The sequence below is a fragment of the Ambystoma mexicanum genome, chromosome 11 (assembly GCF_040938575.1).
Source record: "Ambystoma mexicanum isolate Mex_15411 chromosome 11, UKY_AmexF1_1, whole genome shotgun sequence".
Lineage (NCBI taxonomy): Eukaryota > Metazoa > Chordata > Amphibia > Caudata > Ambystomatidae > Ambystoma > Ambystoma mexicanum.
In genome coordinates, this window is record NC_090934.1 from 1,471,591,100 (window position 1) to 1,471,613,903 (window position 22,804).

At 49.6% G+C, this 22,804-nt stretch overlaps 1 protein-coding gene across 13 annotated transcripts in view; it reads right to left on the reverse strand.

The window, feature by feature from the left end:
• The window catches only part of PPIP5K1 (diphosphoinositol pentakisphosphate kinase 1), a 1,113,174-nt gene that overhangs the window by 1,006,515 nt on the left and 83,855 nt on the right, over positions 1-22,804 (reverse strand). Inside the window, exon 1 of one of the 13 annotated variants that reach the window (XM_069625160.1) lies at positions 15,950-16,090. The exons of 11 other annotated variants lie outside the window; for them this stretch is intronic. The gene's annotated coding sequence lies outside the window, so the exon portion shown is untranslated. Of the gene's footprint in view, positions 1-15,644; positions 15,757-15,949; positions 16,091-22,804 lie in introns of those variants that run through there. One more of the 13 variants, XM_069625159.1, reaches the window with a different exon arrangement.

Here is a 22,804-nt window from a genome sequence, read left to right on the forward strand (position 1 = left end):
TTGCTACACGCATGCACGATTGATAAAAGGTTGATATTGAGGTCATGGAAGTCAAGTCATTCTTTTAATATCGATGACTGGGTGGAGGAACTTCTTACTGTTTCAACATATGAGAAAGCCATTTACAAAAACACAGATGAAATTGACAAGTTCTGGGACATATGGAGCCGCTTTCTTGAGGTCTATGGATGAAGCAGGGCTTTAAATCGAATAAGTATGTCTCCGGAGCTGAACATTGCTGTTGGGTATGCTTATTTAATATTTTATGCAATTTTTGCGTGATATTTTCATGTTTGCTACAAATATCATTTCAAATGTAATGTTTTGGTTCTTGGCTTCGATACTCTTTTCCTTTTCTTCTTTCCTTCCTCCTACACTTTTATTCTTTTCTTGTATTTGTTATTTAAAAATAGTTAGTGATCAATTATTTAATATGTTCAGACTTTGAATGGTTAAGTGTATATTTAATTGATTAACACTGTGTTATGCTCTTATTTGTTGTGAAAATAAACATTTTGAATTCCATAGGGTCTAGCCAAACGTGGAGCCCCTGGCCTGTAACAATAGGGTTTAGGCAAACGCAAGTCCCCTGACCTGTATCAATAGGGTCGAGGCAAACATGGAGCCCCTGACCTGTACCAATAGGGTCGAGGCAAACATGGAGCCCGTGACCTGTATCAATAGGGTCGAGGCAAACATGGAGCCCCTGACCTGTATCAATAGGGTCTAGGCAAATGTGAAGCCCCTGACCTGTATCAATAGGGTATTGGCAAATGCAGGGTCCCCTGACCTGTATCAATAGGGTATTGGCAAACGCAGGGTCCCCTGACCTGTATCAATAGGGTATTGGCAAACGCAGGGTCCACTCGCCTGCCTCAAAAGGGTATTGGCAAACGTGGAGCCCCTGACCTGTATCAATAGGGTTTTTTCAAACACGAGTCCCCGGACCTTGAGTCCACTGGTCAATAGGGTATCGTCAAGCTTAGGATCCCCTGCCCTGCCTCAATAGAGTATCGGCAAACGCAGGGTCCCCTGACCTCAAGTCCACTGATCAATAGGGTATCGGCAAACGCAGAGTCCCCTGACCTGCCTCAATAGGGTATCGGCAAAAGTAGTGTGCCCTGACCTGGATTTGTCTACAGAACTCCTTGCCGACTTGAAATACCTTCAAAATGTTCAGTGAGGGACAGTAGCCCATATGTAAAGATATGCCAATTACAATGGCTTTTTGGAATAAATGCAAAAGGTAGGACTTCTCTAGAGCAGCCGCATCCCAAGCGGAGTTGTGGTCTGTACGTTACTATGCAGCAGTGGTAAGAAATCTACATCATTATGATACAAATAATATTCTTTTGTCTTTAGGACTGGTAACAGCAAATGCTTTTGTCCCTGGGAGTCAAGTGGCCTAAAACTCTGCTGGCTTCGCTTTCAAGGCACAGCAGGGCACAGATTTGCTGGGTTCACGTCATGCACATAGTACATCTAGGTCGCACTCAGCGCATATCATAGAAAGGTAGTCTTTCACACTGCCCATAGCAACAGGTGTGTGGACTTGCACACACCGATAACATGATTACATGGAGGTCTCCTACACTCTGCCCTTAGCAGATTAAGTCCTGGGACTTCCACACGCTCCCCAAAGTGATAAGAGGACCATTGTCCAGGGTGAGAGTAGATTCTGCCCAACGGAGGCTCTTCACCACCATGGGGCACTGGCATTCCTTGCCTCTGGCATCAGCAACAGAAGGTAAAACCGGATCGGAGATGGCAGGCAAGGCCTGGTAATGATGGGTCAAATGTACACAATGGACCCCAGCCACGACGTGAGGGCCAATGGGCAATACCTCCAAAGGGGGCAGAATGTAAACTAGAAGGTGTGTGCCAAGGGAAGTCCAAGCTCGGCCATGATGTGAGGGCTAATGGACAACACCTCCAAAGGGGGCAGAATGTAAAACTAGAAGGTGTGTGCCAAGGGAAGTCCAAACTCGGCCATGATGGGAGGGGTAATGGGCAATACCTCCAAAGGGGGCAGAATGTAAAACTAGAAGGTGTGTGCCAAGGGAAGTCCAAGCTCGGCCATGATGTGAGGGCTAATGGAGAACACCTCTAAAGGGAGCAGAATGTAAACTAGAAGGTGTGTGCCAAGGGAAGTCCAAGCTCGGTCATGATGTGAAGGCTAATGGAGAACACCTCTAAAGGGAGCAGAATGTAAACTAGAAGGTGTGTGCCAAGTGAAGTCCAAGCTCGGCCACAACGCGAGGGTTAATGGACAACACCTCTAAAGTGGGCAGAATGTAAAATAGAAGCTGTGTGCCAAGGGAAGTCTATGCTCGGCCACGATGTGCCAACTGGAAAGAACAGAAACGGGCAGCAATCTACTGGGTACCAAATGATTTGAAAATAGGGTCACCAGTAATGTGCTACATGGCAATGCTGAAGCCAGCAAAGATGTTCCAACTAGGGACATTGTAAACCAGTGATAGTCATTAAAAACCCGGTGCCCTCTTAGTGTGGTAGTGCAGTTCATATGAACGGAACATACGAGATTAAGCAGTGACTGCTGTGCAGACAAAGTCACCTGGTACTGCACAGCGATCAGCTGCCACTGCGTGACACCATACATAGGTGCCAGGTGTCCCCGTGTTAAGGGGATGCCAAGCCCCTGCAGAGGGCGCTAGAGGGACATCCCACATAGGGGTGTAGAGGAGATGCCAAGCTCGATTCCCACTCCAACCATCCATTTTGAAGTACCAGGAACGTTCACGCCGCAATATGTGATGTATGATGAACAAATAAATCAGCAGAGAGCCACAGTTGGGCTCTGTCCAGTACCCATCAGAATAACAGCACCTGTTGAAGTACCAACAGCTAAGAAAACCTGGACAGTAAGGTACCCACTGAGAAAACCATATTGACAAGTGAGACAGAATGACGATTGTCAGAATGCAATACCTGAAGAAGCTAAAAAGATACTGAAGGAAGACGAATAGTGACATCATACGAACCCAGACTGAATCACATATAGAAGATATAACGACATGAGAATGATGACAAACGAGACGAAATACCATGGTTAAGTGACATCCTGAGCATTAAGTGAAAGAATTGATGTCAAGATGTCAGAACATTGCATATGTACATGTTTAAACTAACTGAATATCTTCATCGTGCATATGGCGTAAAGTAACCGCAAGAAGCACAGAAATCGTGAGGCTTGCTTATGCTTAGTAGTAAGATAGATTGGGGCAAGCGTCACCTGTACATATCTACCTCAAAAGAGCACTTTATATGCGCATACTTCCACTACGCACAAGAGTAGAATCAACCAAAGTTTACTAAAGGTCTCAAAAGGAGAGTTTCGCAGCAAACAAATCGAGAATTAAAGAAAGAGAGCAACTCAGACAAAGGTAACCATGCCAAGAAGCCAAGGTCGTACCAGCTGAAATAGACCAACAGTGGATACAATTAAAGAGAAGAAGAACAGAGTATCCTGTTCAGGGAAGGTCAAGATAAGCCACAGATGGCAGACGACTGGCAGAATTAAATCAAATTTATGAAATTGCACGAAGGAAAGGCCGATTTCACGGTATCGCAATCAAGTGACCAGACAAGCAGGAAGGGATGAAACTACGCATGGACCTTTGCCATACCCAGATGCCTTAACTTTCCCAGACCAAGAAGCAGACTTGAGGCCAACCACAAAGAAATAATTGACACATGACCACTGAGGTGATGATTGATTGTAACAATAATTGAAGGGAAGCTGGGGTGCAGATTAACTCCCTGCACCTGGCCGGCTATTCTGCACGCTGCTAAGAGCAAGTGGAAAAGTATGAGTGGGGCTGATGCCAACCCAATCATAGTGGACCGTGTAATCTAGGGTCCTATAGTTAGTAGAACCAATGAGACGTCGTACTTTTAGTGACGTTTACAGTAGCCATTTTGAAGGAAGGGCTTAGTCGCTTAGTTGCCCCACCTGACACTGTTTATCCAATCCCCTCTCCCTGTTAGCATATACAGATATAGTACCTATATTAAAGTTACCTTCCTAGAACCAATCAAGTTGAATGCAAAGTTTTAAGGGTTACACGTCAGTGATACCAAGTTTTTGGTATAAATGTTATGTCTTTTCTGAAATTCTGCATCCCCATCCATCTCAAGGGTGCTGCTGCTCATCTTAAAGTGCTGTTTGGAAACCACCAGTCCTATGGGCCGGCTGGGGTCCATCCGGCACACTTGGAAGCAGAGATTGATGGTTATCGATTAGAATCAATTAGATATTACACCCATTGGCCGTTGACATAAGTAACTTCGGGTCCTCAGCAATATCACACGTCCTTTGTCGCCTGGCTGAGTAGAACGAGAGGCTCCCCCCGTAGATAGTGGTTAGTCTAAGTACAAACCCTGCAGGTTAGGTCTGAAGGGACCTTTGCTTTCCCCCATAAACCCCTTCCCACTTCTACGAGCAGCTGATCGGACGAAGGGCACAGAGAGGTGGTAATGGAGGCAGTGAAAAGCGTCCGGTGTGGGAAAAAAAAAAAACACGAACAGTGAGTGAAAAAGACTGAATACTTAAAAAGTTGCATGCCATAGAAGAAGTAAAGGGAAGGTAACCGAGGGAGGTGGGACAAAAATAACGTCAGAGTAAGAGTATAATGTATATATAAGGGGAAAATATTGACTCGAAGGTGGCTGAGAAATAGAGAAAGATACCGGGAGGATACCCGAGAGAGGAGTATACGCCCAGATACCTAGGTTTTAATATAGCGCTAGAAGAAGCCTGCATTTAAAGTCCTTAATTAATAGGACAACGTAGACGACCAGAATCGATTAAAGGCGATCTGAAAGAAATGGGCTTAGATTCCATGTCAGAATAATAATAGGGGCAGAAATGCACCTGAGGAAGCAGATGGCATGAGATTTATGTAGCCGACTGGAGTCTGTCTAGTCCGTCTTGTGTTTTTCGTTTTTCTGACGTCACAAGGTGAGAACATTTTTGGGGGGAATAGCGTGAAAATTGTGCGATTGAATAGACAAAATGTTGCACGGTATGAATTGATGGTTGTTGTTTGAAAAAGTAAAAGTAAAAATGTTTTGTGAAAAAACGGGATTGGAGCTTGCGACGATTGGTGCTCGCTCATATTGTTGATCTTGTTTGTGAAATGTAAAGCAGAACAAAGTGTTATATATAAGGAGAGGATAAACATATTTAAGCATGGAAGATGTTACCCCGTTAGTACACTTGTGCAAACAGTTGCCAAAACATGCATCCAAGCTGAAGAAGTACAGTGCAGAATGGGTTAAAGGAACTGCAAACAAAATGTTTATGCCATGGCCCCAAGGCAGATCGCTATCTAAAACGGTCCTGCACCACATGACATATTTGCACGCCACGTATACTGGCAAAAAGTTAGATAAACGCCTAGCTAGTTTAGAGCTTTGGAAGATCTACCAAGAGGAAAAAGAGGGGGGTGAAACGCCTTCTGAGCTACTCGCCCTGTCTGAAACAAAAAGCGAAACTAGTAAAGACAAAGGATTATACCCGTTGAGGGAGCTTAAAGCAGCCACGGGATTTAGAAACCCGTCAGTCATATGAGTCACCTATGCAAAGTAGTGACAAAAGCCCAGAGAAAAGCAGAGAAGGAGATATTGCCTCCAAAGTCCCGAGGGACAAGGAGAGACGCGAAAAAGAAAATGGAGATAACACACAAACAAGTTCATCTCTAGATACAGGTAGAGAAGGAAAGAGATGGAAAAGAGGAGGATGGGACTGATGAGATGGCAATCACACAATGAATAGATGGGAGGTCAGATTTTAATGAAACTCTAAGGTAAAGGCATTGAGGACGTGAGACAAAAGGGAGAGCCAGACGATTCAAAAAGGAAAGAGAAGGAAAAGGAAAAAGGATTGAGAGATGAAGGAAACAGAAAAAGGACAGACAGAAACTAGAGCAGTTATATCGTGAAGAGCAAGAAAGGAAACAAGATCATAAGCAGAGAACAGCTAATGATCAGGACAGGCAGGAACAACAGATAATAGAAGAAGAAGAACAAAAAATACAGGAGAAGAGAATAAAAAGACAAAGGGATGAGGAAATACAAAGGGCAAATGAACGAAGAGATGTGAGGAAACAAGAAGATAGGGTCAGAGAGGAAGCGCGGAAGCGCAGAGAGTTTGATGATGACACAGAACGTAAGCGAAGACAGAGAGCATGGGATCTTGAATATCTGGAAAGAGAGGTTAAAAAACCCGATCCAGTAATAGACTGCGAAGACATAGAAGAATGCTTTCCTGAGTACGATTTAGTACCAAGCATGTCTAGGGCAAATATGGAAGATGACTTCAACACCAGAAGCATCAGAGAGACGATCAATAGAATATATGATGAAATGGGGCTAGAACAGGTACCCCAAGGGAGGGGAGAGGACAAGCGTCTGGAGAGCACTCAGTTGTACAACACTGAGGATGCCTCCCGAAGTAGCAGAAATAGAGAGCTGTCCCTAGATAGGTTGACGCTAAACAGGAATGAGGAGGATGAGAGAAGTTGCACGAGTAGGGCACAGACAATATCAGACGCAGAAAGAGAGGAATGTGAGGAAAGAAGATTAGAAGACGCGAAAAACGCTTCTCTAGAGGAAAAGGTATAAGATCGTCATATTCTAGTGGATCTGCAACAAAGATATCAGAGTAAGCCACACAATCAGACTGACAAAAGGAGTATCTTACGGTCAGAGGGGGGAGTCTCCACCACCCTATGTGAGCAGACTAAGGACATTGCCAGGTAGACAGCGAAGTGGGAATATTATCCATGCAGTGGATAGAAAAACGATGAGGGAGGAAAAAGAGTGTCATGTGTTACAATTCCCGTTACTCGAAAAGGGAGGAACAAGGCCACAGCACATACTCTGGCCACACATGGATCGAGAAAACCTGAAAAATAAGTTTCCAATGTTGACATTGGGAGCAGGAAAATGGATACATGAGCTGGAAAAGATGACAGGAGGGAACACGTTAGCTATCGGGGATATTAAGGGTCTTTTAATCGCCATACTTGGTGATAGAACCGACGATGTGTGGACACGCGCAGGTTACCCTGGCATGACTACAGTTAATACTGCGCATGATGGAGTGCTGTTTAACAATTACAGAGTCGCGGTATGGAAAGCATTACAATTGCTATACCTGGGTACTTCAGACATGGGAGCTATAATGACACGTAAAACGAAGGAGTCAGAGGATCTTTTGCTTTACATCCATAATTTCCAAGATGCCGGTGTGCTGGAAACTTGTGAATCTTGGGGGAAATCCATACCCGTGTTTTACCATATATTATGTCAAGGGCTGCCAGATCAAGTACAGAAGCAGCTCAAGAAATTGGTAGGAATAGAGGCCAAACCATGGTATGAAATACAGTTGACCATAGCACACTATTGCAGACTGCTGCAAGAGAAAAATCACAAAAATAAGGCTGCACGAAAGCTGAAGAGGCAAAATTAGTACAGAAGACATTGTCAAAATATGCCATTGAAGGGGCAATGATAACTAACACAGACGGATAAAACATATAGCAGGACAATAATCAAGGGCAGGGTGATAAAGGCAATAACGGGTTTTACCCAAGGGGGGAGAGGCTTTTGAGGAAGGGGATGGCAGATTAATCAGGGAGGTTTCCAAGGTAATCGGGGAGGTTTCCAAAACATGCAAAATGGCAATCAGGATATGTCAAACGGGCAAATAATCAGACCACCGCCAATATGTTGGACGTATGGGATGACAGGGCATCTAGCACGCACATGCAGAAGTCAAGGCATGGTGCAAAACGACCCAAGAACAAGAGTAGGGATGGCGAATCCACCTGTGTTTTTACAACAGGGTGGAAATGGAGTTGCACAAAATCACACGGTGCAGCAGCAAGCGCCAGGAGCACAGCAAAGCTTGCAACCTCAGAATATGACACATTTTCCGCTAGGAGAGTCTCAATAGTCGCTGATGCAACTGTTACAAACAACAAGTACAAGACAAGTACTGAATTCTGGAATAAGAAATAACACTGGTGATGGAGGAAGTCCATTCTCTCAGCATGGGACAAAGTTATATATGGATTAGGACAGCTCACTGGGAAACCGGATGTGTTCTATCCTATCAGTGACACCGAACCCTCACGAGGAACCAAGGGTAGACGCCTTATAGTGGATAAAGAGTATTCTTTCTTAGGTGACACAGGTGCAACACGCTTGTGTATACGTGAAGGAAAGTTTTCTTTATCCAGCGATGCCCTAAATACTCAGGGCTTCACAGGAGCAACAAGTTGTGTTCCTTTTACAAAAGAACTTCCAGTTTCTAAAGGAGAACGTGACATGAAAGTGCAACTGATGTATTCAAGGCAAACCCCAGTAAATATATAGGCACAAGACCTAATGACGAAGTTAAACATGACAATCTCGTTCACGGAGAAGGGCATAGTATGTTCAACTCCAGGAATGCATTATTTAAACGTATGCAAAATGATTACAGCATACGCAGGACAAACGGCTACGAGAGCTGTTGAATTGGAACCAGAAATATTTGCGTATGGAGCGCGCATATTAATGACATGGCTACCAGGCCTTGCAGACAAACCAATGAGAACCCCAGATGAGTTCCTATTTAGGCCAAGAATACCTATGCATGAGGAAAAGGGACAAGTGTTTCCCCTGGCAATACACACAGCCATAGTGTGAGGAAAATGGCATTGATCTGTGGTTGTGATGATGAAGGCATACAATGGGGCACAGTAATCGCCATTAAGGAAGGATACAGATTGACTGATGTCGCTGATGACGATCTGTTTGAAGAGCAAACAGGTGTAGATGAATCGACAGTTGAGGTTAATCTCACTTATTGGGTGAAAACGATCAAAAGAGAAGTGCACCAGAGAATGATGCTGGTACAAAAATGTCCTGAATATTTTGATGACGACATAGCAAAGGTGCCTGTCTCCGTGTGGCCTACAGGCCCTTATGACATAGGCTTGTTGAAAGGGGTCGGAGAAATAAAAATTAAATTGAAGCCAGGAGCAATTTTAGCAAAAGCACAACAGTATCGCATGTCTAGGGAAGCAGATGAAGGGATTTTCAAAACAATATCCGCTATGATGGAGCAGGGTATTTTAGTGACGTCAGAGTCGTCATGCAACACAGCAGTTTACCCTATCAAAAAATCAAAGGTAGGGTCTTGGCGTTTAATCAAAGATCTCAGACCGATAAATGATATTGTAGAGGCCGAGTTCCCTCTAGTCCCTAACCCGTCCACAATCCTATGTAATATACCAGTTGAGGCAAAGTATTTCACAGTGATTGACTTGAAAAACACATTTTTCCTCAATCCCATTGCACAAAGACTTGCAAGATTTGACGTAATTCACGTCCAGACAAATGTGTCTGAAAAGTACAAGGTTACCACAGGGGTACTGTGAGACACTGTCGATTTTTAACAGAGTCCTGCAGATGGACTTAAGCAATATTACATTAGAGTGTGTTGTCTTGCAATATGTGGATGACATCTTAATTTGCAGCACGACAGAAGAAACGGGCAGACACGATTCTATTCAGCTATTGACTGTAATGGCTGAGAAAGGAAATAAAGTTGACAAAGAGAAGATACAATATTGTCAATAAGAAGTGCTGTACATAGGCCAGCTAATCTCACATGAGGGGAAAAGGGTTACCCCTGAAAGGGCTGAAGTCATATTAAACACAGCCAAGCCACACACAATAAAACAAATGCAGAGTTTTCTAGGCTTATGCAATTATTGTTACAAGCCCATAAGAAAGCACAGGTGACAAAAGAAAAAATGGAGTGGACAGACCATGGAAGAAGGTTTGTTGAACTAAAAAAGGCTATTTGCACGGCACCAGTTTTAGGGATTCCCAATTATGCAGAGGAATTCTACCCGTTTTCACACACGAATGGCAGTGTCATGATGGCAGTACTCATACAGAGAACCACGTTAGGGTACAAGCCCCTGTCATACTACAGTGGGAATTTGGACCCAGTGATGAGGTCAGATTCCGTGCAAACAAGGTTTAGCTGCAGCAGCGTTCGCCATAGAGAAGGCTACAACCATTGTGATGGGATGCTCAATGACGTTCGCCGAGCATGCATTATTTGCCATTTTAGGGAAACCAAAAGGCACATTGACATCTTGGAGAGCTTTGGCTTATGAAGTGATCATATTGAATCCGTCGATTAAAATAATTCGATGTAAAGATAGTGAACCCAGCTATGTTTATAGCAGAGCCAGTCACAGAAGGAGAGCCAATCCATGACTGCGCGAACTATGAAGAATTTTATGAGATTCCCAGAGTGAAAGAAAATGCATTGGCAGCAGGAGAAATCATCTTCATTGACGGTTCTTCGAAAATCGACCAAAATGATGGGCATAGATATACAGGCACCTCTGTGATGAAGCACATGGCAAATGGAGAATTTCGAGTACACATTAGTGCACGATTACCACCTCATTATTCGGCACAAGCTACAGAATTATTGGCGTTGATACTCGCACTCGAGAATCACACAGACCAGGAAGTGACGGTGTACAGTGACTCTGCCCATGTGACATCAACAGTACACACAGGCCTAGCACGCTGGAAAAGGAGGGGCTATCTCCGAGTGGATGCACGCCAGTGCAACACGCAGCCTTATTGGATAGGCTCATTAAGGCACTACAACTCCCAGTGGGTATAGCGGTCATGAAATGCGCCACCCACACGAAAGGGACAGATTTTATCTCACGAGGAAATCAAGCATCAGACACTGAATCCAACGTGTAGCGACCAAAGACGAAATAATAATGAATGTGGAAATAACTGATGTGCATGAGAGAAGGATTGTTGCACGAAGTGAACCCGAAGGTTACAGTAATATGGAGAAAACCCCAGTTAATGGAGCACCAAGGGGAGACACCACAGAAAGAGAAAGACCTCTGGAAGTGGCGAGGGTGTTCTTTAAACCCCTCTGAGAGCTTGTGGCGACAGCAGGGGTAAACCGGTGATGCCTATAGCCCTATTGAAAATAGCACTGGAACAGTTACACTATCCAGCGCACATGACAAAAGAGCATCTAGCAACGACAATTGCCGAAGACTGGTTTATAACGAACTTGGCAGAGCACGTTGCATTTTTTTATAGTGAACTGTATAATCTGCCAACAGTTCACGGCTAGACATACACTACATGTAATTAGAGGAGTCACCCCAATGCCCAATGGACCTTTTCAGCGCTTGCATGTCGATTATGTCGATATGAAAGTATGTAACGGGTACAGGGACCCAATTGTTGTGGTGTGTCCATTCTCTAGATGGATGGAAGCAGGTCCATGTACACACCCAGACTCTACCTGCACAGCCAAATTTATGGTGAGGGAGGTATTTCCCAGATGGGGAGTATGTGAGGTCATGAGGTCAGACAATGGACCTCACTTTGTTAATGCAGTATTTGAACAGATCAGCTTGTTGCTTGGCATAAAGCACAAGTTTTCTTTGGTGCATCATCCTCAAGGGAATGGGATATGCAAGAAGCTCAACAGCTTGTTAAAGGAAAGGATAGCCAAGTTGAAGCTTACTCTAAAGAAGGGATGGCTATACTGCCTTCCACTGGCACTGTATGCGCTCAGAAACCAGCCTGGTTCTAACCACCATCTCACGCTGCATGAAATTGTGACAGGCAGAAGGATGCACACGCCACTAACACCCCGAGATAGAGCTAGATGTGATGCTCAGCAAACAGGGGAAGTGTTAGGATCAGAGTTGCAAAATTACTTGAATTGTATGACATCTTGTCTTACTGTAATTTCAGGCCAGCTGCAGTTACGACAAAAAGGGTGCAGGGCAGCACAGGCACAGAAGGAGATACTACAATAGACCAAGTTCAGGGTTTACGTGTACCACAATTGTTCCCTGGGGACACAGTCCTGGTGATACACCACACAAGAAAAGAGTGGGACGAGCCAAGTTTCAACGGTCCCTTCAGAGTGGAGGACGTCACTCCGTCTGCAGTCAAGTTACAGGGAAGAAGAGCTTAGATCTTTTTGGGTGACATCAAGCCATACAACGGAGAAGACCCTCTGCCCTCACCCCAACGCGTAGAGACTACCGACAACGGGGAAGAACAATTCTGTGTTATCAAGATAATATTATCTAAGTGCCAGAAAACTGAAAAAAAGGCCATAGGGATAAAGATCGTGACTGATGTCGAGTCAGGATGGAAGCCTAAGGACCGGACTGATGAAGAAATAAGAGATTTTTTGAAACCAAGGAAACATAGAAATTATGTGGGAAGATCTATTGTAATCCAAGTGGAGAATGTCAGCTAATGACTTGGAACAAAGATGAGGACTTAAGAACAGCAGGAAGCTTGAAGGAAGTCATTAAGATATGGACCCCAAAGAGATATTTCTTCAGACCTCTAAGTTTGGATCCAGAGGAGGAAATGGTGGATACAAAGGAAGAAGTGAAAATGGTCAAAGAATCGCCCAGAGGGGCGGTTGGTGTAGAGGATGTGCCAAGCTCGATTTGCACTCCAACCCCCCATTCTGACCAGGAACGTTCATGTCGCAATATGTGACGTATGATGAACAAATAAATCATCAGAGAGCCGCAGTTGGGCTCTGTCCAGTACCCATCAGAATAACAGCACCTGTTGAAGTACCAACACTTAAGAAAACTTGGACAGTAAAGTACCCACTGAGAAAACCATATCGATAAGTGAGAAAGAATGACGATTGTCAGAATGCAATACATGAAGAAGCTAAAAAGATACTGAAGGAAGACGAATGGTGACGTCATAAGAACCAAGACTGACTCACATATAGAAGATATAACTACTTGAGAATGATGACAAACGAGACAAAATACCATGGATATGTGACATCCTGAGCATAAAGTGAAACAATTGATGTCAAGATGTCAGAGAATTATGCCATATGCACGATGAAGATATTCAGTTTAAACGTGTACATATTCAAAGTAACCGCGAGAAGCACAGAAATCGTGAGGCTTGCTTATGCTTAGTAGTAAGATAGATTGCGGCAAGCGCCGCTTGTACATATCTACCTCAAAAGAGCACTTTATATGAGTATATTTATACTACACACAAGAGCAGAATCAACCAAAGGTTACTAAAGGTCTCAAGGAGTTTCGCAGCAAACAAATCGAGAATTAAAAAAAGAGAGCAACTCAGACAAAGGTAACCATGCCAAGAAGCCAAGGTCGTACCAGCTGAAATAGTCCAACAGTGGATACAATTAAAGAGAAGAAGAACAGAGTATCCTGTTCAGGGAAGGTCAAGATAATCCACAGATGGCAGACGACTGTCAGAATTAAATCAAATATATAAAATTGCATGAAGGAAAGGCCGATTTCACGGTATCGCAATGAAGTGGCCAGACCAGCAGGAAGGGATGAAACTATGCATGGACCTTTGCCATACCCAGACGTCTTAACTTTCCCAGACTAAGAAGCAGACTCGAGGCCAACCACAAAGAAATAATTGACACATGACCACTGAGGTGATGATTGATTGTAACAATAATTGAAGGGACGCTGGGGTGCAGACGAACTCCCTGCACCTGGCCGGCTATTCTGCACGCTGCTAAGAGCAAGTGGAAAAGTATGAGTGGGGTTGATGCCAACCCAATCATAGTGGACCGTGTAATCTCGGGTCTTATATAATTAGTAGAAACAATGAGACGTCGTACTTTTAGTGACGTTTACAGTACCCATTTTGAAGGAAGGGCTTAGTTATCCCACCTGACAATGTTTATCCAATCCCCTTTACCCGTTACCATATACAGATATAGTACCTATATTAAAGTTACCTACCTAAGAAACAATCAAGTTGCATGCTAAGTTTTGAGAGTTACAAATGTTATGTTTTTTCTGAAATTCAGTGGAGTTGAAGTGAGAAGGAAGATGAACAGATTGCTGATATTCATTGAACTCCCCGTTTTTTGTACTCGCCATTAAATAAAATCCCTTTGCCAAACTTTGAGTTGTCATTATTGATTTGGTGCAAGAGTAGGAATCTGAATTCCCATCCATCTCAAGGGTGTGCTGCTCATCTTAAAGTGCTGTTTGGAAACCCCCAGTCCTATGGGCCGGCTGGGGTCCATCCTGCACAGGCTGCCGCCGCCTCTGTACAGTATCTCCCCACCCCTCCTCCAGGAGGTGCGGGCGCCCTCAGGGCAGGAGCTTCCGGCAGGTCCTGGGGACCGCATATAAGGTGGGGAGGGACTGGAGCCCAGTCTCTCTCCAGCCCCCACTTCCGCCCCTGAACACCCAACCTCCCTCCCTCCCCCTTAGCTTATAGTGGGCAGGACCTCTTGTGAATGCTGACTAGGGTAGACGAAGTAGGCAATTGCAAAAAATGTTTAAATATGTTTGAATTTGTTTCAGCAGATTTCGAGGTGTAAGTTGATTAATAATGATGGATGTTTTTATTCACTGTACTAGATGTAAATATGCTAAAATATGTACAATTGTTTATCTCATTTCAGCGGATTTCGAGGTGTAAGTGGTTAAGTGATGTTTGCGTATTGTTCCTGCATTTTGTAATAACTGTTGCATTTCTGTCACAGGTGGAGTTAGGGGGCAGTCCTAGCCTGGGAGGAGAGTAAAGCCGCTGCTTGAACCATGGGCAGGTTTCCCGATGGTCGCACTCGAGCCAAACTTGGAGGATGGGCTCTGAGTCCCTTACGGACACTTAAGATTCCTCACCTGCAAGATCCTGTGGCCCGAGGAGGAAGTACTGCGTGCAGCACTATCTGGATTGTATGTCCGGAGCCTTGCGAAAGAACATTCAGAAGTAGAGCTTTGCCCTGCTTTTGGGCCACTTTGAAAAGTATGATCCATGATGCTTTAGGGCTCTGACTGCCCCCTGTGCTGTATGCTCTCATAAATTGTGACCTCTTGTTTCCAAAATGTAAAACTAGTGTCTGTCTATTATTGGTTTGTAGGTTCTGTTCCAGGGTATGTTACCTCCCCCACGACAGAGGGGAGGGAGGGGCCAATGGGGGCTGACACTGCTATGCGCCATGCCTTTAGCCGCTTCTGGCTTTGCACGTCGCGGGAGGGCCACAGTGCAGCTCAGTGGGTAAAGTAGAACAACATACAGAGAAAGTGAGGAGTGGAGTAAGAAGCAGTACCAGCTGACGGTCCCACGTATAAGCACGCCCTATGCACTCTGGTCATTAGTCTTACACTCAAGCATGCAGCCGGCATCCACCAGACCCGGCCACAGCAGCGTGCGCTCCGACAATGCCGGAACACGGGTCCATATGTTATAGAAACAACGGCCAGGTCTCCAGTCTCACAAGTACACAGCGAAGGCAATCTAACACAATGCATCAGCACGCGGTCGCCGTGGAGGGAACAGCAAAACGCCAGGCAATAGCGCGTTAATAACACGAATGGCTCGGCCTGGACAAAAGATAACAGCACTGCCGCCCTTGGGGAGGCTGCCCAGCTGGGCCTGGGGCGAGGGGGCTGGGGGGGGACTTCTCCAGCAATAAGGAACCGAGATCCTCACTGCCCGGTGGGGGCGGGGGGGTATTAATGGTAACAAACGCCTCCTTTCCTGCCCCGGAGAGAGAGGCAACTACTAACCTTTGCAGGAGTCCCCTTGCAGCCGCAACACCCAGCCTGTCCCTGGACGGCAGTGCACAAAGTTCCCGCACGGGAGGAGACGTCCCAGAGGTCAGGCAGGCTTACCTCCCCCCCAGCCATTCCCGGCCCCACCCTCCCCAAGACTGCCGACTCGCTGCGGCTTCAAGGAGGAATGCAGACCCTTCAAACATTAGCAGTGGGGCGGCAGGCGGCCTGGGGGGCAGGGCGAGGGGCGCCAGTTCGAGTGAATCATTATGCGGGACAGGAACTCCACACACACAGCTGCACTCAACTTTCGCACTCACCCGAGAAAGGTGCCACGGCTAGGGTCTAACTCCTCTCTGCCATCGTGTCTGCAAGCAAGGTGTCAAAGGTACTGCGAAGTTGAGCCACACACAGTTGCCAACAGGATCCATTCTAATCTGTAGATGCTTATCCGGCCCTGGTCATTTCTTTGCATTCTGGGACTTGTAGTGTGTGTTTATAAGTTCCTCCTGTGTTCCATCTTTAAAATGGCTGGGTTCGGACTGCTTCTTCACAGCATGCATTCTAGCTTAGTGTTAAGATCTGTAACAAAGCCACATTGAGCAGGTCAGTTGGTCAAGGGGCATCCCTGGGCCAGGGGTCCACCCGCTAGTCTAATAGCTCAAGAGGTGGTGTACAGGTGGTCTCCCAAGGTCTATGGTCCTTCCCCAACCAGAAACAAGATCAAACATTCCCTTATAGACCGCAGTCAGGCACCCCACCTCTCGACGCTCCACGTAAACAAGGGATCGCGGAAGCTTGCACAGTTCCCAGTACCCCCTCCTTGTCGCTGCCAGCCAAGGGTAGGGCGTTCGATGTTGGTGCTGGACGAGTGTGTAAAGACGTATCCCCTGCAGGCACGTGGGCGACTTGCAAACAAGGTCGCGCTAGGGGGTTTCGGAAGCCTAGAATGTAGGACCGAAAGGGAAGAGTGAATGTGGCACTCAGACGTGGAAGGATTTCAAAAGCGAGAAAAAGAAGAGAGGAAGCTTGGGGGATCTTGGAAGTACAGTAATAATGTATGAACCTAGCAGGATTGCGGCGTGTTCTTGCTGCACCACTGAATACTGGCGTCATGGGTGCTGGCAGCCCTGGCCAATCGCCGCTGCCCGAGCCTGCACCCACGGCCAGTCATAATAATTCTATCCTTCAACCGGACCCCGATGACCATATATTCAATAGGACGGGGACCGTAAAACGGGCGGCCATGGATAAGGAGTCCTGCTCTGGAAAGGCAATACTTGCATGCCTTCCCTTCATCGAGATCTGCGGCTCTAGTGCTCATCTGCAAGCATTCCATCACATTCATCATGATATTTAGAAGTTAAATGTGACTACTGCCCACTGGCCTCGTGAACGGCAAATACGATTCACCATGGTATACCCAGGAATGTAGAAAGATGCGCGTCCTGCCCCTCTCTTCCCGTCCCCTTCCCCTTTCTTCCCGTCTCCACGTGCGCTTTCCACCCGCAACTCAAGCTCCGCTTCTCCCGTCCTTGCACGCCATGCCATCTCTTCCCGTCTCCTTCCCCTTTCTTCCCGTCTCCACGTGCGCTTTCCACCCGCAACTCAAGCTCCGCTTCTCCCGTCCTTGCACGCCATGCCATCTCTTCCCGTCTCCTTCCCCTTTCTTCCCGTCTCCACGTGCGCTTTCCACCCGCAACTCAAGCTCCGCTTCTCCCGTCCTTGCACGCCATGCCATCTCTTCCCGTCTCCTTCCCCTTTCTTCCCGTCTCCACGTGCGCTTTCCACCCGCAACTCAAGCTCCGCTTCTCCCGTCCTTGCACGCCATGCCATCTCTTCCCGTCTCCTTCCCCTTTCTTCCCGTCTCCACGTGCGCTTTCCACCCGCAACTCAGGCTCCGCTTCTCCCGTCCTTGCACGCCATGCCATCTCTTCCCGTCTCCTTCCCCTTTCTTCCCGTCTCCACGTGCGCTTTCCACCCGCAACTCAAGCTCCGCTTCTCCCGTCCTTGCACGCCATGCCATCTCTTCCCGTCTCCACGTGCGCTTTCCACCCGCAACTCAAACTCCGCTTCTCCCGTCCTTGGACGCCATGCCATCTCTTCCCGTCTCCTTCCCCTTTCTTCCCGTCTCCACGTGCGCTTTCCACCCGCAACTCAAGCTCCGCTTCTCCCGTCCTTGCACGCCATGCCATCTCTTCCCGTCTCCTTCCCCTTTCTTCCCGTCTCCACGTGCGCTTTCCACCCGCAACTCAAGCTCCGCTTCTCCCGTCCTTGCACGCCATGCCATCTCTTCCCGTCTCCTTCCCCTTTCTTCCCGTCTCCACGTGCGCTTTCCACCCGCAACTCAAGCTCCGCTTCTCCCGTCCTTGCACGCCATGCCATCTCTTCCCGTCTCCTTCCCCTTTCTTCCCGTCTCCACGTGCGCTTTCCACCCGCAACTCAGGCTCCGCTTCTCCCGTCCTTGCACGCCATGCCATCTCTTCCCGTCTCCTTCCCCTTTCTTCCCGTCTCCACGTGCGCTTTCCACCCGCAACTCAAGCTCCGCTTCTCCCGTCCTTGCACGCCATGCCATCTCTTCCCGTCTCCACGTGCGCTTTCCACCCGCAACTCAAACTCCGCTTCTCCCGTCCTTGGACGCCATGCCATCTCTTCCCGTCTCCTTCCCCTTTCTTCCCGTCTCCACGTGCGCTTTCCACCCGCAACTCAAGCTCCGCTTCTCCCGTCCTTGCACGCCATGCCATCTCTTCCCGTCTCCTTCCCCTTTCTTCCCGTCTCCACGTGCGCTTTCCACCCGCAACTCAAGCTCCGCTTCTCCCGTCCTTGCACGCCATGCCATCTCTTCCCGTCTCCTTCCCCTTTCTTCCCGTCTCCACGTGCGCTTTCCACCCGCAACTCAAGCTCCGCTTCTCCCGTCCTTGCACGCCATGCCCCTCTCTTCCCGTCTCCTTCCCCTTTCTTCCCGTCTCCACGTGCGCTTTCCACCCGCAACTCAAGCTCCGCTTCTCCCGTCCTTGCACGCCATGCCATCTCTTCCCGTCTCCTTCCCCTTTCTTCCCGTCTCCACGTGCGCTTTCCACCCGCAACTCAAGCTCCGCTTCTCCCGTCCTTGCACGCCATGCCATCTCTTCCCGTCTCCTTCCCCTTTCTTCCCGTCTCCACGTGCGCTTTCCACCCGCAACTCAAGCTCCGCTTCTCCCGTCCTTGCACGCCATGCCCCTCTCTTCCCGTCTCCTTCCCCTTTCTTCCCGTCTCCACGTGCGCTTTCCACCCGCAACTCAAGCTCCGCTTCTCCCGTCCTTGCACGCCATGCCCCTCTCTTCCCGTCTCCTTCCCCTTTCTTCCCGTCTCCACGTGCGCTTTCCACCCGCAACTCAAGCTCCGCTTCTCCCGTCCTTGCACGCCATGCCATCTCTTCCCGTCTCCTTCCCCTTTCTTCCCGTCTCCACGTGCGCTTTCCACCCGCAACTCAAGCTCCGCTTCTCCCGTCCTTGCACGCCATGCCATCTCTTCCCGTCTCCTTCCCCTTTCTTCCCGTCTCCACGTGCGCTTTACACCCGCAACTCAAGCTCCGCTTCTCCCGTCCTTGCACGCCATGCCATCTCTTCCCGTCTCCTTCCCCTTTCTTCCCGTCTCCACGTGCGCTTTCCACCCGCAACTCAAGCTCCGCTTCTCCCGTCCTTGCACGCCATGCCATCTCTTCCCGTCTCCTTCCCCTTTCTTCCCGTCTCCACGTGCGCTTTCCACCCGCAACTCAAGCTCCGCTTCTCCCGTCCTTGCACGCCATGCCATCTCTTCCCGTCTCCTTCCCCTTTCTTCCCGTCTCCACGTGCGCTTTCCACCCGCAACTCAAGCTCCGCTTCTCCCGTCCTTGCACGCCATGCCATCTCTTCCCGTCTCCTTCCCCTTTCTTCCCGTCTCCACGTGCGCTTTCCACCCGCAACTCAGGCTCCGCTTCTCCCGTCCTTGCACGCCATGCCCCTCTCTTCCCGTCTCCTTCCCCTTTCTTCCCGTCTCCACGTGCGCTTTCCACCCGCAACTCAAGCTCCGCTTCTCCCGTCCTTGCACGCCATGCCATCTCTTCCCGTCTCCTTCCCCTTTCTTCCCGTCTCCACGTGCGCTTTCCACCCGCAACTCAAGCTCCGCTTCTCCCGTCCTTGCACGCCATGCCATCTCTTCCCGTCTCCTTCCCCTTTCTTCCCGTCTCCTTCCCCTTTCTTCCCGTCTCCACGTGCGCTTTCCACCCGCAACTCAAGCTCCGCTTCTCCCGTCCTTGCACGCCATGCCATCTCTTCCCGTCTCCTTCCCCTTTCTTCCCGTCTCCACGTGCGCTTTCCACCCGCAACTCAAGCTCCGCTTCTCCCGTCCTTGCACGCCATGCCATCTCTTCCCGTCTCCACGTGCGCTTTCCACCCGCAACTCAAGCTCCGCTTCTCCCGTCCTTGCACGCCATGCCATCTCTTCCCGTCTCCTTCCCCTTTCTTCCCGTCTCCACGTGCGCTTTCCACCCGCAACTCAAGCTCCGCTTCTCCCGTCCTTGCACGCCATGCCATCTCTTCCCGTCTCCTTCCCCTTTCTTCCCGTCTCCACGTGCGCTTTCCACCCGCAACTCAAGCTCCGCTTCTCCCGTCCTTGCACGCCATGCCATCTCTTCCCGTCTCCACGTGCGCTTTCCACCCGCAACTCAAGCTCCGCTTCTCCCGTCCTTGCACGCCATGCCATCTCTTCCCGTCTCCTTCCCCTTTCTTCCCGTCTCCACGTGCGCTTTCCACCCGCAACTCAGGCTCCGCTTCTCCCGTCCTTGCACGCCATGCCCCTCTCTTCCCGTCTCCTTCCCCTTTCTTCCCGTCTCCACGTGCGCTTTCCACCCGCAACTCAAGCTCCGCTTCTCCCGTCCTTGCACGCCATGCCATCTCTTCCCGTCTCCTTCCCCTTTCTTCCCGTCTCCACGTGCGCTTTCCACCCGCAACTCAAGCTCCGCTTCTCCCGTCCTTGCACGCCATGCCATCTCTTCCCGTCTCCTTCCCCTTTCTTCCCGTCTCCACGTGCGCTTTCCACCCGCAACTCAAGCTCCGCTTCTCCCGTCCTTGCACGCCATGCCATCTCTTCCCGTCTCCTTCCCCTTTCTTCCCGTCTCCACGTGCGCTTTCCACCCGCAACTCAAGCTCCGCTTCTCCCGTCCTTGCACGCCATGCCATCTCTTCCCGTCTCCTTCCCCTTTCTTCCCGTCTCCACGTGCGCTTTCCACCCGCAACTCAAGCTCCGCTTCTCCCGTCCTTGCACGCCATGCCATCTCTTCCCGTCTCCTTCCCCTTTCTTCCCGTCTCCACGTGCGCTTTCCACCCGCAACTCAAGCTCCGCTTCTCCCGTCCTTGCACGCCATGCCATCTCTTCCCGTCTCCTGCCCCTTTCTTCCCGTCTCCACGTGCGCTTTCCACCCGCAACTCAAGCTCCGCTTCTCCCGTCCTTGCACGCCATGCCATCTCTTCCCGTCTCCTTCCCCTTTCTTCCCGTCTCCACGTGCGCTTTCCACCCGCAACTCAAGCTCCGCTTCTCCCGTCCTTGCACGCCATGCCATCTCTTCCCGTCTCCACGTGCGCTTTCCACCCGCAACTCAAGCTCCGCTTCTCCCGTCCTTGCACGCCATGCCATCTCTTCCCGTCTCCTTCCCCTTTCTTCCCGTCTCCACGTGCGCTTTCCACCCGCAACTCAGGCTCCGCTTCTCCCGTCCTTGCACGCCATGCCCCTCTCTTCCCGTCTCCTTCCCCTTTCTTCCCGTCTCCACGTGCGCTTTCCACCCGCAACTCAAGCTCCGCTTCTCCCGTCCTTGCACGCCATGCCATCTCTTCCCGTCTCCTTCCCCTTTCTTCCCGTCTCCACGTGCGCTTTCCACCCGCAACTCAAGCTCCGCTTCTCCCGTCCTTGCACGCCATGCCATCTCTTCCCGTCTCCTTCCCCTTTCTTCCCGTCTCCACGTGCGCTTTCCACCCGCAACTCAAGCTCCGCTTCTCCCGTCCTTGCACGCCATGCCATCTCTTCCCGTCTCCTTCCCCTTTCTTCCCGTCTCCACGTGCGCTTTCCACCCGCAACTCAAGCTCCGCTTCTCCCGTCCTTGCACGCCATGCCATCTCTTCCCGTCTCCACGTGCGCTTTCCACCCGCAACTCAAGCTCCGCTTCTCCCGTCCTTGCACGCCATGCCATCTCTTCCCGTCTCCTTCCCCTTTCTTCCCGTCTCCACGTGCGCTTTCCACCCGCAACTCAGGCTCCGCTTCTCCCGTCCTTGCACGCCATGCCCCTCTCTTCCCGTCTCCTTCCCCTTTCTTCCCGTCTCCACGTGCGCTTTCCACCCGCAACTCAAGCTCCGCTTCTCCCGTCCTTGCACGCCATGCCCCTCTCTTCCCGTCTCCTTCCCCTTTCTTCCCGTCTCCACGTGCGCTTTCCACCCGCAACTCAAGCTCCGCTTCTCCCGTCCTTGCACGCCATGCCCCTCTCTTCCCGTCTCCTTCCCCTTTCTTCCCGTCTCCACGTGCGCTTTCCACCCGCAACTCAAGCTCCGCTTCTCCCGTCCTTGCACGCCATGCCATCTCTTCCCGTCTCCTTCCCCTTTCTTCCCGTCTCCACGTGCGCTTTCCACCCGCAACTCAAGCTCCGCTTCTCCCGTCCTTGCACGCCATGCCATCTCTTCCCGTCTCCTTCCCCTTTCTTCCCGTCTCCACGTGCGCTTTCCACCCGCAACTCAAGCTCCGCTTCTCCCGTCCTTGCACGCCATGCCATCTCTTCCCGTCTCCTTCCCCTTTCTTCCCGTCTCCACGTGCGCTTTCCACCCGCAACTCAAGCTCCGCTTCTCCCGTCCTTGCACGCCATGCCATCTCTTCCCGTCTCCTTCCCCTTTCTTCCCGTCTCCACGTGCGCTTTCCACCCGCAACTCAAGCTCCGCTTCTCCCGTCCTTGCACGCCATGCCATCTCTTCCCGTCTCCTTCCCCTTTCTTCCCGTCTCCACGTGCGCTTTCCACCCGCAACTCAAGCTCCGCTTCTCCCGTCCTTGCACGCCATGCCATCTCTTCCCGTCTCCTTCCCCTTTCTTCCCGTCTCCACGTGCGCTTTCCACCCGCAACTCAAGCTCCGCTTCTCCCGTCCTTGCACGCCATGCCATCTCTTCCCGTCTCCTTCCCC